Source organism: Rhipicephalus microplus, chromosome 6 (genome assembly GCF_043290135.1).
Source record: "Rhipicephalus microplus isolate Deutch F79 chromosome 6, USDA_Rmic, whole genome shotgun sequence".
Classification (NCBI taxonomy): Eukaryota; Metazoa; Arthropoda; class Arachnida; order Ixodida; family Ixodidae; genus Rhipicephalus; species Rhipicephalus microplus.
The window spans coordinates 84,853,446-84,868,427 of NC_134705.1; the positions used below are offsets into that span (position 1 = coordinate 84,853,446).

The following is a 14,982-nucleotide window of genomic DNA, read 5'->3' on the forward strand; positions in this document are numbered from 1 at the left end:
GCCCCTCTCCCCAGACACACCACTGAAGCGCCTGTTCACACAAAGTAATTCGCACTCTGGTGAAGCAAGTTCTGTTTGACACTGTTTGTGCCGCTGGCCCAGTCTGTTGACACCAAGGCGTGGTTGGTTATTGTACATATGTATATAGCGCCTCATGTTTTGTATATATCCTCCTTTTCATACTTTGTTGAAGCATTGATACATATGCTTTGTGCATTCCCATTAGTATTTATCTCTGTATATACAACGCGACCCCCCCCCTGCATATTCCCTTTTGTTAAACATAGCAGCTGAAATATGTTTGTGTTTTTCCTGATTAGTTTAATTTTATGCTTGTAAATAGGTATAGATAACACGCTCCTTTGTATTTGGTTGTGCTAATGTATAATTGCATATATTCAGTGTGCCCTTTGTTTGTAGTTTTCTTGCAAATGCATATGAATGTCTGTATCATTTGTACGAAGTTCAATAAACTTCTCTTTGTGTAGTATCTGTTCTTATCAGCTTAATATAAGCTGACCCACTTTGATCCTCTGGCCTAGGTCGAGGGGCGTCCCCTCCCGGGGACTCGGCCACCCCGGGAAGGCGACGACGTTCCTGGCTGCGCCTGCCCTTGCGGAGGGGCACCTGCTGCTGCTGCTGCTGACCGGCTGAGCTTCCCGTTCCCGGACCTTGGACGTGGCGGACCTGCTGACCCCAGAGGCCTTGGACGTCCTGGCTGGCCCTGGCGACCTCCGGATGCTGGACGGCGGTTGGTGAGAGTCTACAGCTCATTCCCTTGCTTGGCTCTTCGCCTGCCGCCTGCTGCATGCCCGGCCCGGTCGTCACCGCCTGCTGACGACGTCATCGGGCCACGGTCACCCTCGTGACCGCATCGCCGTCGTCGCCCACCGCCCGGCCCACCTGGTCCTGCCTGGCCTTGCTGTTGCCGTCCGGTCCTGCTGCCTGCCGGGACCGCCGCCATGGATCCTGCCCGCCCGAGTTCCGCGAGGGGCCGTCGTGCCAGGCGGCGCCACGCTGCTGCCCCTACTGGCTCCCCGGCACCACCCCCTCCTCAGCGACCTCGGCGCGGGACTCCGGGTTCTCCCGCGGCGGGCCCTTCATCGCCGGCGTCGACTGCGTCGCCCTCGTCGGGACCGGCTGGTTCCGAAGCACCGGCGTCCTCACGCCCTTCTGCTCCGGTGCAACCACGCCAGCCGGCCCTGGACGGCGACGTTCTGTGGGTGTATCTCCCGGCCCCGGCGGAGCTGCAGTGCCCGGTCGACAACTGCAGTATGAGGTACAGCGGGGCCGCTTGGACGTCTCGCGCGCAGTCGGTGCGCCGCCACGTGGAGTTCGAGCACGGCGTTCGCGTGCGCGAGCGAATCTACGTGTGCACGGTGTGCGGCGCGCCGCTCACGTCCCGGCCCTCGTACCACCACTGCCTGGCAAGGGCCACGCTCGTGCCATCGACGGAGACGCCTCGCCGTCGCTGTGGCGTGTGTGACGCCACGTTTACTACCAAGCGCGGCCTGGCCAATCACCTGCGATGCCACGTCGACCAGGCTGGGCCGTCCGGCGCCGCTCGCGAGCGCGCGCCTGCCCGGCGTGTGCGCCACGTCAGCACATCATCGTCTGACACGTCATCGTCCGGATCGGGTTCCTCGTCGCCGCCAGCAGCACCCCGGGCTTCGCGACGCCTCAGGGGCCTATCGCCCTCTGACGCCTCACCTCCGGTGCGGCCCTCGTCTTCTCCGGCCGCCAGATCGGGGGCCTCTTCGCCCGCGTCGGTTGGCGAACCGTCTGCCTTCGAGTACCTGTCGTCCAGCGGTTCGTCGACGTCCGTGGGCTCGGCCTCCGTCCCCGGTTCGCCGGCACCATCACCCGCCGCAACCCGGCCCCCTCCGAGCAGCCCTTGCGTGACGCCGGACGCACGTCTTCACCTGCGCCGCAGATAGGGGTCCCGACGCCTGCCGGCGTTCCCGTGGACTCGCCCGTCCCCGGGTCACCACGGTCGCCGGATCCTGCGTCGCCAGGACCCTCGTCGTACACCAGGCAAGCCCTGGTCCCTTACGACTTCGGGCCATCGTCGTCGTCGAATGGCGCGTCTCCCGCCCCGCGCGGCTCGTCGGCGGCTTCGGCCGTTGGCGATGTCGCGTTTCTACTCGACGACGACGACACGATCTCTTACAACGTCGCGGTGTCCTCGCCGCCGCTCGATGCCGGGTCGTCCCCGGTCGTTCTGCCCGGGTCCCCGGTGTCTCCTGCCTCCTCCCCGTCGCCACCCGCGTCCGTGGACGAGGCCGCGGCGGATCCCGACGAAGTACAAGAGCATCCCGAAACCGACTCCACGACCCTCCAGATGCCACCGGACCACACGCGCCTCCTCGAGGACCAGGCACGCCTGCTCCGCTCCTTGCTGCGGGACCCGCCCACGAACGAGTCATGGGCCCAATGCGAGGGAGCATGGACGCGGGCCGTCGCCTTGGCTGTCGAGGCGGTGCGTCTACCACCGGTGCGTCCTGGTCGCCAACGCCGCCAGCCCGACCCGTCGAACGCGGTTGACATACAGCGGCTGTACCGCCGCAACCGTCGACGCGCGGTTCGGCTGATCCTAGAGGGACCACCCCAGACATGCGCCATCCCGCTACAAGACCTGCAGGATCACTGGGGGCACACGTGGTCGGCCCGCCAAGCCGACTCCACCCTGCTTCTCGGACGCGATCCGGCTCCGGCGGGCGTCGACACGTCGAACTTTTCGACCGACGAGGTGTACGGGCGCCTGCGCAAGTCAGAGAGCACGGCTCCCGGGGCAGACCGTCTAACCTATCACCACTGGCGAACGGTCGATCCGGAAGCACGGTTCCTGACAGCGTTGTTCAACGCCTGCCTCCACCACCGCCGAACGCCGGATTCCTGGAGGACGACGCGGACCGTCCTCATCTTCAAGAGGGGGGATCCGCAAGTCCCGTCAAACTGGCGGCCTATAGCCCTCGGCTGCACGGCAGCAAAGCTTTACGCTAAGTGCCTTGCAGCCCGGCTCCAGGCCTGGATGATCGAACACGCCGTCTTGTCTAAGTGCCAGAAGGGCTTCCTTCCGCACGACGGCGTGTTCGAACTTAACTACATCTTACAACGCAGGCTCGACATCGCCCGATCGGGAGGCCCCGACCTGTGTGCGGCGCTGTTGGACTTCCACAACGCGTTCGGCTCAGTCCCGCACCAGGCTTTGTTCGACGCCCTGCAAGGTGCTGGCGCCGGCTCCGTGTTTACGGAGTTGATCGGCGACCTCTACCGGGATAACAGCACCTGTATCCTGGCGGCCGAGGGAACCACCGAGCCGATCCGGATCATGGCAGGGCTGCGTCAGGGTTGTCCAGTAAGCGGAATCCTATTTAACTTAGTGATCGACCCGGTCATCCGCGCAGTGCAGGGTGGTGGCTCCGACCACAAAATCCTCGCCTACGCGGACGACCTGACTCCCCTGGCCTCGACTCCGCGCCGACTCCAGCAGCGCATCGACCGGATCGAGACCCTCGCCGCGTCCCTGGGCCTGTCCCTGAACCCGTCCAAGTGCGCGTCCTTCCACATGGTCGGATCGACACCTGTGGGGATGCGCCAGACGGAGTTCCGAGTTTCGGGCGTCCCTATCTCGGTACTGCGCGACTTTGAGCCGCAGCGGTACCTGGGACGTCCGATTGGCTTTCGGATCCCCTCCGGCTCCGGTTCCGTCGTCGAGTCCGCCCTCGCCCAAGCCCGGGCGATCATGTCATCGATGTTGGCGCCGTGGCAGCGTCTGGATGCCCTCCGGACCTTTGTCTACCCGGCGCTCAACTTTCCGATGAGGTGCGGGGTCCTTTCAACGACGGACTGGCGCCGACTGGACGACGCCATTCGGCCGCTGGTAAAGCGGACGCTTTACCTTCCCACCAACGCGGCGACAAATTACCTATACGGATCCGCCTCCGGTGGTGCCGTCGGGATCCCCATTGCGGCGGAGCTCAGCGACCTCTGCCGCATCGACTCCGCCTTCAAGCTTTTGACGTCCCCCGACACCGAGTTGCGGCAGATGGCCTTGGAAGACGCTTATGCAACCGCCACTGCCCGCCTCGGTTGGGAGGTGACCCGCTTCGAGCTGGAGTCATACCTCGGGGGGTCGCTTGGAGACGGGTTCCGGGTCCCGGCCACCCAGCTGCGATCCGTCTGGACCAACGCCCGGAAAGCGTCACGCCGCTACAACGTCGCCTGGACCCTGGATCCTGGCGGCGTTCGGCTCACCTGCGGCGACGCCACGATCACACCACAGCACCAGTGCCGCGTAATGCGCACGCTCCGAGAGGTGCTGGCCACCGAACGGGACCAGGCCCTGCACAACCTCCCCAACCAGGGCAAAGTGCTGGCCTGCGTGGCGGCTGATCGCGCCAGTTCCCATTTCATGCGGACGGGCGCCTTCACCTCCTTCGCAGACTGGCGGTTTGTGCATAGGGCCCGCCTCAACCTCCTGCCCCTCAACGGCGCTCGCATGTGGGGCGCACCGGACAGGGACCAGCGGTGCCGCGTCTGCGGGTACCTGAGGGAGACACTGCCGCATGTGGTGTGCCACTGCATGCCTCGCAGTGCGCTCTACCAGGCCCGCCACAACGCCATCGTCGACCGAGTCCGGACTGCCGCCTCCCGCGAGTTCACGGTGGCCTTCGAGAACCAGGCCGTCGGAGACACGGGCCTGCGTCCGGATCTCGTCCTGGTGCGTGGCGAAGAGGCTATCGTCATCGACGTCACGTGCCCGTTCGAGAACACGCCGGACGCCTTTGAGAACGCCCGTAACGCCAAGCTGGCTCACTACGAGCCGGTGGCGGCGTTTCTCCGGCGCCGGTATCAACGGGTCACCGTCCACGCCGTCATCGTGGGTGCCCTCGGCGCGTGGGACTCAGCGAACGACCGCGTACTTCGTCGCATTTGTTCGCGTGCCTACTTACGCCTCTTTAAGAAGCTTTGCGTAAGTGAGGTGATCGCTGCGTCACGCAAGATCTACCAAGAACACTTGCGTGAAAGCCACTGACTGCCTCGCGTCCACATGTGACTGTGCATGTGAAGCTAACACAGGTGTGCGTGCTTGCCCCTAACCATATCCTGTCTTGCCACGCGATGTTATCTATTGTTACGCGACGCGCGCATTTTTCACCTGCGTTGTGCCATGTCAACGTGGTTAACTTCGTCGCGAGAACTTTTTCACGCAAGTCATGTCTAAAAGTCGGATTCATTTACCTATGGCCCCATGAAACATGAATAAAGCTATCTGTTCTTATCAGCTTAATATCTGATACGGATCCTATTTGGATCCAAGATATTAAACTTATTTTTGTGATGCGGCGGAGTGCTTGAAGCTTGCTTCACCTCCGCCACGGGTTGGCCCGGTATTGCACTACCTCCGGGATCGGCCCACTCACCCCCTGCGGGGTGAGTTCGACAATAAATTCAATGATAGAAGGAGTGTTCGGATTTACCCATGATACCGGGGTAAACGGCTTGGGTGCGTCGAGTGTCCGAGACGGTGGCGGCACGCCGCCCCGGCTGACGCGGTATTCGCGTGCAGGGAGTGCGCTAGCTGTGTTTACACTTACGATTGCTCTGGGAAAATAAATGTTTCCGTGTGTATTTCATATATGGAGGGTCTCTTTTATTTTGTTATGTTCACACGTACATACTCAAGTTTCTTATTTTTTTTAACGTTCCTACTCATATTAATAAAACTATTGAGGAAATTATCATTACTGTTTCGGAGGAAAGCTAGAAGTGTGTATACGATGTGTATGCATGTGCGATGTGTATGTATGTATGTGTGTAGAAGTGTGTATGTATGTGCCAAGCTATTTCCGCTTTTCGAATTCACCCGTTTCGCAACGAAAAATAAAAAAAGCCTCTAGAAAATGGGGTTTGGTTGGTGTTTCTGTTTACAGTTGCAGTGGCAAGCGAAGGCATTTTTATTTCACATCTTCACGCGGCGTCTGAACCTGAAGACGCGTGCTCTCGCCACGTCTACGCATCTACACTATTCCCCATCACAAATTAAAATCGCAAAGAACGCCACAGGACCCACTCCGCACACACCTGCTGTACGGTGGAGCGGCAAAGCCCCGATGTGCTTTTCCTATGTCCACTGACCTTTGGGGTTTGACGTCCCAAAACCACCATATGATTATGGGAAAATTTCGACCACCTGGGGTTCTTTCACGTGCACCCTAATCTGAGCACAGGGAAATGCAGCCGCCGCGGCCGGGATTCGATCCCACCACCTGCGGGTCAGCAGCCGAGTACCTTACGGCCATCAGACCACCACGGCGGGCATCGCCTTGTTGATCAAACACTTCATTTCTGAACACCATCTCATACCAGCTCATCCACCGTTGGCTCTCGTTAATTACAACGAACATCCTCGCACGCTCACCTCAATGGAATTGCCAGTTGCTGGAAGTTCCAAGATAATTGCGCACTAGACGTTCGGACGCACCACGCACGTACCTGAAGCGACGTGGACCCCAGGACGCGTGAGATCACGCGCCGGGCGCGCTTTGCCTCCGTACCCACTCGTCACTCCTCACAGCTTCACTAAGCCGAGTATGTAGAAGTCGAAGAAGCAGAACAACAAACCAGCCAATCCCCCACAGTGGGTGTGAGCCACAAGTGAAGGTCAACAAAAACAAGCAACACCAGCGAGCGCAGTGACGAAGCTATCGTAATGGGGCGAAATAATCCACGAATATGGCTGCACGTTGACGCACGGTCGCATTTGTGCAACCACCCGTGTCTCCCGAAGACCGTCTGTCGCGCGTCTTCGACGAAAAGCGCAGGCGAGTACTTCTCCACTGATTTCCGCGACCACTTCACGACCGCCTTCGGCCGCCTCATGTCCGTCCGGCACGATCGACGGAGCGCCGCACCAGCGCCTCGTACACGCCACCATAGCACTCCTACCCCTCGGAATCAGCAAAACTCGGACGTTTTCGACCACGACAGACAGAACCTGCCGGCCCGTTGAACGCTTGAACGACATCGCAGCGTCAAGTCGCACACTCACGTTCCGTCACCCTCTGCCACATGATCCTTCATTCACCGGCTTCACAACCCACGCGGTAGACGTTTCGCACGCATTCCCGGGTCTGCCTTTCACGGCAGGACCTTCGTCGACCTCGGTGCGGTGTTCCGCCACGTCGGAACTTGCAAGGCATATGTTGAGCGTGCTGAAGCAGCCAAAGGCACCACCTTTTTGCCGATGATTGTGGGCGTCGTTGCAGAGGCGTTGCTTGGGCAGCCGGCGTAGAAGCCATGTTGGATGGGTGACGTATTCACATTTTGCACAGTCATTTTTTTTTTTTTTTCCTTCCTTCCAGACTTTGGTGCTCGAGTTGGACATGTACACTATGCATCAGTTTTTAAAACAAATGCTGTAGCATCCCTCGCGACATGCCTGATAATGTTCGCCAGCAAGCATTTGGTGTGACGTCATGGGCGCATAGAGAGTACGCATGCAAGCAAGCACGCGTGGCTTCGACCTCTGGGAAAAAGAAGGTTTCAGTTTTAACATGTTTGTAAGCGAAACTAGAAACTTCAAGCGGACTGGGGATAAAAGCAATGCCGTGAAGCCAGCGCTGCCGCTGTCGGTGCACAATGCTGGTTGTGCATGGGTGGACGTCGGAATTGCTTTGCTACTGTTTGCCCGGCTTTTGGCCAGAACTAAGTACGAGGTGTGAAAGAATGGATTTTAATTACGTGCTAATGAATTGCATCGCTTCTCGGCCTTTTGGCTAAGATCAAAGTGTCCGAGCAAGCCGTTTTTTCTCGCGCGAGTCACTCAGCCGGACCTGGGGTCACGTCGCGCCGACGTCGACCCCCGGGCCTTCCAGTGCGAAAAGAAAGTCCAGCGTCTACCCCGGAGAGCTGTCGGCCCAGCCTGCAGCACCCGGATTCCTGTCCCGGGCTTTCCTGCTCGGTGACCCCCCCATGCCCGATGACGTGCGGACCCCGGACCCCACCTGCTGCCCTGGTGCCTTCCGCCCCGCCGTCTACCATCAACTACCAGACCTCGGACACAGCGCCTGCTGAGCCCGTCTACCAGTACGCAGCATAGCTGCGTTCCTACCAGTCACAGCCACGCCCCCCCTTCTCCTAGCTTGGAGGAGCAACAGGCAACGCTTACCAGCATGACATCCGCGCAAACTAACCTCCCGGTGAGGGAAAATTGTTTTTTCTTTAACGCGCCAGACGGCGATCTTTGTATAGATGATTTAATCGATGCAGTAGAGCGCACTGCCGGAGATGATAGCGTGCACGTACTCCAGCATATGGGTGGATCGCGCTTCCTGGTGTGTACTCGCACCGCGGCTCAAGCAACCAAATTGACGGTAGCCGAGGGTTTTGTCGTTAGCAATGTGAAAGTGGCAGTGGAGGCTGTGGGGCCACCGATAACTTTCGTTAACGTGTTTCGCTACCCCGCATTTCTCCCCGATGAACCCCTGATAAACGCACTTGCGCAGTTTGGGAAGGTGAAGAGCGTGGCCTTTGCGACAGCCACAAACCGCCCAAACAAGCTGAATGGCATACGAGTTGTGCGCATGGAAATGAACAAACCGGTGCCCAACTTCACAACCGTCGCGGGGCACCGCGTAATGTTCGAGTACCGGGGAATGCGGCGCGTTTGCGCGCGGTGTAGCGAGGTGGGCCACATGGCCTCCGCTTGCTCGACGCCTTATTGCAAACGGTGTGGCACCTTTGGCCATGATACGGAGGGATGCGAAGCCGAGTGCCAGCGATGTGGGGGCCAACACGGCACACGCGAATGTTTTCGCAAACGGTCTTATGTCGCAGCCGCCCGTGGCCTCCCGACTGCTCTTACAACCGCCGCCAACAAACAAGACCGCGCGAGCGTCCTCACCCCCCTGGTCAGCCGTACCGACAAGCCGAACTTGCAAGTCTTGCGTTCGGGCCCCCCCACTCGTACCCCCCCTAGCGTTCCACCAGTTAGGGAGACGGATACCACGAACACGAGTGACAGTACGCACGCCGAGTCCACGTCCACGTCGCTTCCCGCGGGTCAGCCAGCGAAAGCGGGAGGAGCAGACAGCCCTCACACACACCGCGTCTCCGACGGCGGAAGCGGCACCGAGTCCAGTTCCCCGGACTCGTCACGTGATTCATGGGTGGTGGTCTTATCGGAGCCTGATGACCAAGAAACCGCAAAGGCCAAGGCGACTAATAATAGAGAGGAGCAAGCGCCGCGCAGACTGGACGACGAATCTTTCCCGCCGCTGCCCAGCAGGCACACACGCCCAAACTGCTCAGAAGACATCCCGATCACGAGTTGCGGCCGCTACATACTCCCGGGCGACGCTGCACACGACGATTCGACAACCCTCACCGGCCTCTTCCACCAGTTACCAATAGCGAGCAGCTCAGGAGACGCCCCCCCTTCCTCTCCCGCAAACACGCTCCCGCCTGAACTCGAACAGCGGCGGCACCGTTCACGCTCGCGCCGAAGGTCGGCGACCGGTACAGAAGACAGGAGGAAGGAGAAAGGGGGGAGAGCCGAGAGCGCCGAGCACGCCCTACGCCGCTCAAAGCCCCCTGAAACAAGCAGCGACAGTGATGCAACATTAGCCCGCAACCAGCCAAAGAAGTCGCGAAAGGGCTCTATAGGCGACGGCCCCCCCTCCGCCCCCGCGGATGACACCGGGGAGCGAAGAAAATAAGTGGCCATCCATCTGCCTAGGCGACGCGCCGCTCTCCCCCCCCCCCCCCCTCCCCTCTTACTAAGATTAGCCACGCCGAGACACCCTCGCCACCGACACCGGAATCAAGCCATGCTGCAATGCTCCTCTTATCGCAGGCACACACGCGCTTTCACACTCTTTCGCTATCGCGGCAGCGCGTGACGTCACGCTTGTTTACATTTGACGCTTGCGTGCTGTTAAACAGGCGATCACCGCACCGACGAAAAACACGCGAGCCCGTTCTGCTCAACAGCCTAGGCGTTTGTCCCCCTAACAATGCCTCCCTAGTTTTTTTTGCCTGCTCTCAGCTGGCTCTTTACCTTCACTCAGCTGTGCGCGCAGCCATCGGAGATGCCGTCGCTTAAGTTTGCCACCTGGAACGTCCGTGGGTTCCGAGACAGGGACAAACAACGTCAGGTCTTATCCTTTGCCCAAGGTCAGGACATAGACATACTTTTCGTCCAAGAGACCAACTTCAGGTCTCCCTTAGACGTGGTTAATTTCCGGCGTTCGTGCCACACTGATGCCTTTTTCTCCTTGACGACTGCCAGGTCCTGTGGTGTCGGGGTCATTTTCGTTTCGGGTCGCTACCGGCAGGGCTCCCACTGTATTTTTTCAGCAAATGGCCGCTCGATCATGCTAGACATATACGTGGACGGAAGGAGAGTCCGTTTTACGAACGTATACGCCCCAGTGACGCGCGCGGATACAAATTCCTTTTTTAAGGAACTCCATGAATGCCTAACCGATCCTCTGCCACACGTGATTCTTGGTGACTTCAACTGCGTGGTTGACTCGACGAGAGACATCCGGGGTCCAGGCCGAGGGGGATCAACCTACCACGCCAAAGAACTGGTGAAGATCCTTCGGCACCTGCGGCTCACGGATGTATGGGTCCATCTCCACGATGACACCTTCGTTCCCACCCGGTCATCAGGAACCACGGCAAGCAGGATCGACCGGGCTTACGTCCCGGACTTCCTCCTCCCCTCCATTATGTCGTGCGAAGTCCTAGCCCTGCCGGACTTCCTGCAAGGGCAAACTGACCATGCCCCAGTCCTCACAACGGTCAAGGGAACGCCCGGTCTTCCTACCGGCAGCACGCGCTGGCGACTCGACTCGGCGCTGTTGGCTGACAAAACTTGCGCCCCGATTCTTCAGGACCTCATCGCAAACTCGCTGAAAGAAGCCCCCCAGGTCACCCCTGAAGTCTGGGACCACCTGAAGAATGTGTGGAAAGGGCTCCTGCAAAGAGAGGGCAGGAAACGAAAAAAAAGAATAACCAGAGAAATGAATGAGCTTCTGCGGAGGAAGAGAATAATCGAAGGTGCCGACACCCTAACTGCCTGCACAAAAGACTACCTTGGGGCCTTGGAGGTCCAGTACGGCAGACTCCTACAAGAGTTGACGCGGAGGCCAAAGGCGACGCAGAGTACCGCGGCAGACACAACGGAAGTCGATCTGTGGGAGGTGAACGGGAATGGCTGCTCAAAGATCACTGAGGCCAGGCGTCCTGACGGGACGATCACAGAAGACCAGGCCGAGATTGCAGCCATCTTCCGGGACCACCTCAGGTCGGCCTTCCAGCAGACTGAGCCCTGTGAACCTGGGCTACCAAGAGCAACAAGCGATCTCTGCAGGAATCTCCGGCGCTTGGACGAGGCTGACTACACGACTTTGTGTGGCGAAGCAACGATTGAGGAGCTTCGTTGCGCCTTAGGCACCATGCCCCCAACTTCTGCCCCAGGAACAGACGGCCTCACGGCTGCTTTCTATGTTGCTTTTCTTGAGACTCTTGGTAATCACCTCCTTGAGGTTGTAAACCTGGTTCTCAAGCAACGGGTGAAGCCGGACTCTTTCCGCCACGGACGGATCGTCCTGATCTTGAAAGACGGAGCCCCCCCATGTGACCCGGCGTCTTGGCGTCCGATTACCCTTCTTAATGTTGACTATAAAATCGTGGCAACCATAGTCAACAATCGGCTCAAACTCTTCCTCCCAGACATGGTAGCCCCGCACCAGACCTGCGCCGTGCCAGGCAGATCTATGTTTGCGAATCTTTCGCTCACAAGAGACGCATTCGAGTTCGCCGCAGCAAAGAAAATTAAGGGAGCCTTCTTGTCGCTGGACCAGGCGAAGGCCTTCGACAGGGTGCGGCATGCATACCTGTTCGAAATGCTCCGTCATTTCGGCCTCCCAGCGGACTTCGTCTCTATACTAGAACTCCTGTATAAAGATCTGAGAGGCAGCGTCGTAGTCAACGGGTCCGAGTCGGCTGGATTCCAATACACGCGCGGAATAAGACAGGGGTGCCCGTTGGGCCCGACGCTCTTCATCCTGTCACTGGAACCCCTACTTACAAACCTCGCATGTGACCCGCAGTTTAGAGGCCTACCCCTGACGGGCTCTGACGAACTAAAGGTGTTAGCATACGCTGACGACGTCTCCCTGTTCGTCCGGAACCCAAGCAGTATGGAGCACTTCCGTCGGATCTTCAGCACCTACGCAGGAATATCGGGCGCCTTGCTGAACGAAGCCAAGAGTAAGGCCCTCCTGTTCGGTGGCTTCCCCGCCGAGGCAATCGGAGAAATCAGCATCGTATCTACGGTGAAAGTGCTGGGCATTTACTACACATGCGAGGGAGTGGCGGTGACAACGTGGACGCGAGTCCTAGACAGGGCTCGCCACTTCATCGAAAGAGCGAGCCGGCACAGTCTGTCCATTCATGAGAAGGCTCTCGCCGCGAAAACGTGTGTTTGCGCACTAGCCCTCTACACGAGCCGGGTTGCTGTCATGCCTGTGAAAGTGGCAACCCAGATCAACAAGATGCTAAACGCATTCCTTTGGAACCACAAACCTCCACCGGTGCGGCGAAGCCTCCTACAGATGGCTGTGACAGAGGGGGGGCTTGGGCTACCGCACGCCCTCACCCTAAGCAAAATCCTCGCTGTGAAGACGGCGCGCTCCCTCTTCCAAGCGGGCGATTACCTCGGGAGAGGCCTGCTCCTATACTGGAGTGGCGCAACAAATAGTTGGTTGGGCGCAAGCAGACACTCCGGGCCACACGCAGAAATACCCTCGCATTTCTACAGGACAGCATCAGCGACGATGCGCATGCTTACCAAAGAGACGCCGGACTGCGACGTTGACGCCGACCCGCCCACCCGAATCGCGGAAGCCCTCAACCGCGCCCAACTATCCGACGAGGAGAAAACGGTGGCCAGAAACGCTCTTCGAGCCCTGCCAACAACCTTCCACGGCCAGCCAAAGGCGACCCATGACTTTGCGTGGCAGAAGGCGTATAACGTGCTGCCAACGCGGCAGCGCCTGCACAAACTCGGCATCGTCCCGAACGCGCGTTGCCCGAATTGCCGCGAAACGGAAACGCAGAAACACGCCCTAGTTGATTGCACGGCCGCCAAGCCTGTGTGGCGCATCATCGCACGATGTTTCCGCATCCGCCCTCCCCCCTATCTCAGGCGAAACAAAGGCGCCTTCGCTAAACTGGTCGTGGCATGCACGCTCTTCGCGATTTGGAAGCGTCGCTCCCTCGCGGAAGCGCGCCGCTCGCCAGTGAGGGCGGCATTTCCGGTAGTAGCGAACATTCGCTTGATGGTGTGGGCATTCCTGTCCGAAGCGCTAGAAGCTGGCGGGGAGGAAAAGTTTTTGCGCCGCTGGCACACCAAGTTTTTCTTTTTGAGAAACGGAAAGCTCGTTTCCCCGATCATCCCCTACTGACACCCCCCCCCCCCCTCCCACCTTTTTTTAGTTCCGGACCGCCGTCCGAGGCCCCCCTCCCCACCACCTCCCACCCTTTTCTTCAAATGAGCGATACATAGGGTATCACGCAGGAGCCTAACTGCTCCCTCGATAAACGAACAAGCTTTATCCTGTTTTGAGCAGATGCGCACACGACCGCGCTGCAATGTGCTTGCCCTGCGCAGCGCCGCCGCGCTGCGCAGAGCGCTCACTGCGTAGCATTGTATAAATTTAATAAATGTTGCATGTATTTATTTTATGTAGGCCGGGTGCATAGTGTACACACTTGCATGTTAATTTGCGAGTCGGGCGTGGGAGAGCCTGTTAAAATGACTGCATATGTATTGTTTTCCCGTTCAGGCGCACCTATTCACATACGTGTTGTTCCTGTAACGCGGCGCTCCAATGATCGCGCCAAACTATTGTGACCAGCCGAAGTGCCGGCTGAGTATTATGTATAAGTCAGTGACCTGAGTATACATGTTTGGAGTTAAATAAACTTCTCCTTGTTGTAGTATCTGTTCTTATCAGCTTAATATCTGATACGGATCCTATTTGGATCCAAGATATTAAACTTATTTTTGTGATGCGGCGGAGTGCTTGAAGCTTGCTTCACCTCCGCCACGGGTTGGCCCGGTATTGCACTACCTCCGGGATCGGCCCACTCACCCCCTGCGGGGTGAGTTCGACAATAAATTCAATGATAGAAGGAGTGTTCGGATTTACCCATGATACCGGGGTAAACGGCTTGGGTGCGTCGAGTGTCCGAGACGGTGGCGGCACGCCGCCCCGGCTGACGCGGTATTCGCGTGCAGGGAGTGCGCTAGCTGTGTTTACACTTACGATTGCTCTGGGAAAATAAATGTTTCCGTGTGTATTTCATATATGGAGGGTCTCTTTTATTTTGTTATGTTCACACGTACATACTCAAGTTTCTTATTTTTTTTAACGTTCCTACTCATATTAATAAAACTATTGAGGAAATTATCATTACTGTTTCGGAGGAAAGCTAGAAGTGTGTATACGATCGCTTCTCGGCCTTTTGGCTAAGATCAAAGTGTAGTGTTGGCTTGTCCATCCTACTCCTGCTCTTTGTAGAAGCAATCGACCACCCGCCCGGTTAGTGCGGTGTCTTTCTCTGTCTCTTCTTGTGTTGTTGTTGTTGTGTGCATGCCTTCTTAGCTTGTTCGAGCGACCAGCAACGACTGCCTGCGGATTCTTGGACCCCCCTGCTGACACTTGGTTCCTGCTGCCCTGGATTTCTGGCTCTGGTCATTGGTGAGATGCTAGTTCTTTAAAACACTTCTTTTTTGCCTTTCTTTTCCGCCCCCCTTTGGGGGGGTGGGTTCTCGTGCTCGGCGAGACGGGCTGCTCCAACCGGCCTTGCCGGCAGCTTCCCGTCTGAAAAGCACCCTTTTTCTTGTGTATTAGTTGGCTCAGCGGCCCTTGCATCATCTGCCCAAGTGATGTAAGATAGCGC

The 14,982-nt window shown here is 58.2% G+C and overlaps 1 non-coding gene and 1 pseudogene across 1 annotated transcript; both read left to right on the forward strand.

The window, feature by feature from the left end:
* The first annotated feature begins 5,234 nt into the window (after positions 1–5,234).
* LOC142766284 (U2 spliceosomal RNA) lies at positions 5,235–5,427 on the forward strand. The gene has a single exon (XR_012884465.1). It is a non-coding gene; the product is annotated as a U2 spliceosomal RNA (small nuclear RNA).
* An 8,573-nt stretch (positions 5,428–14,000) lies between these two features.
* LOC142766233 (U2 spliceosomal RNA) lies at positions 14,001–14,172 on the forward strand (annotated as a pseudogene).
* The last annotated feature ends 810 nt before the right edge of the window (positions 14,173–14,982 follow it).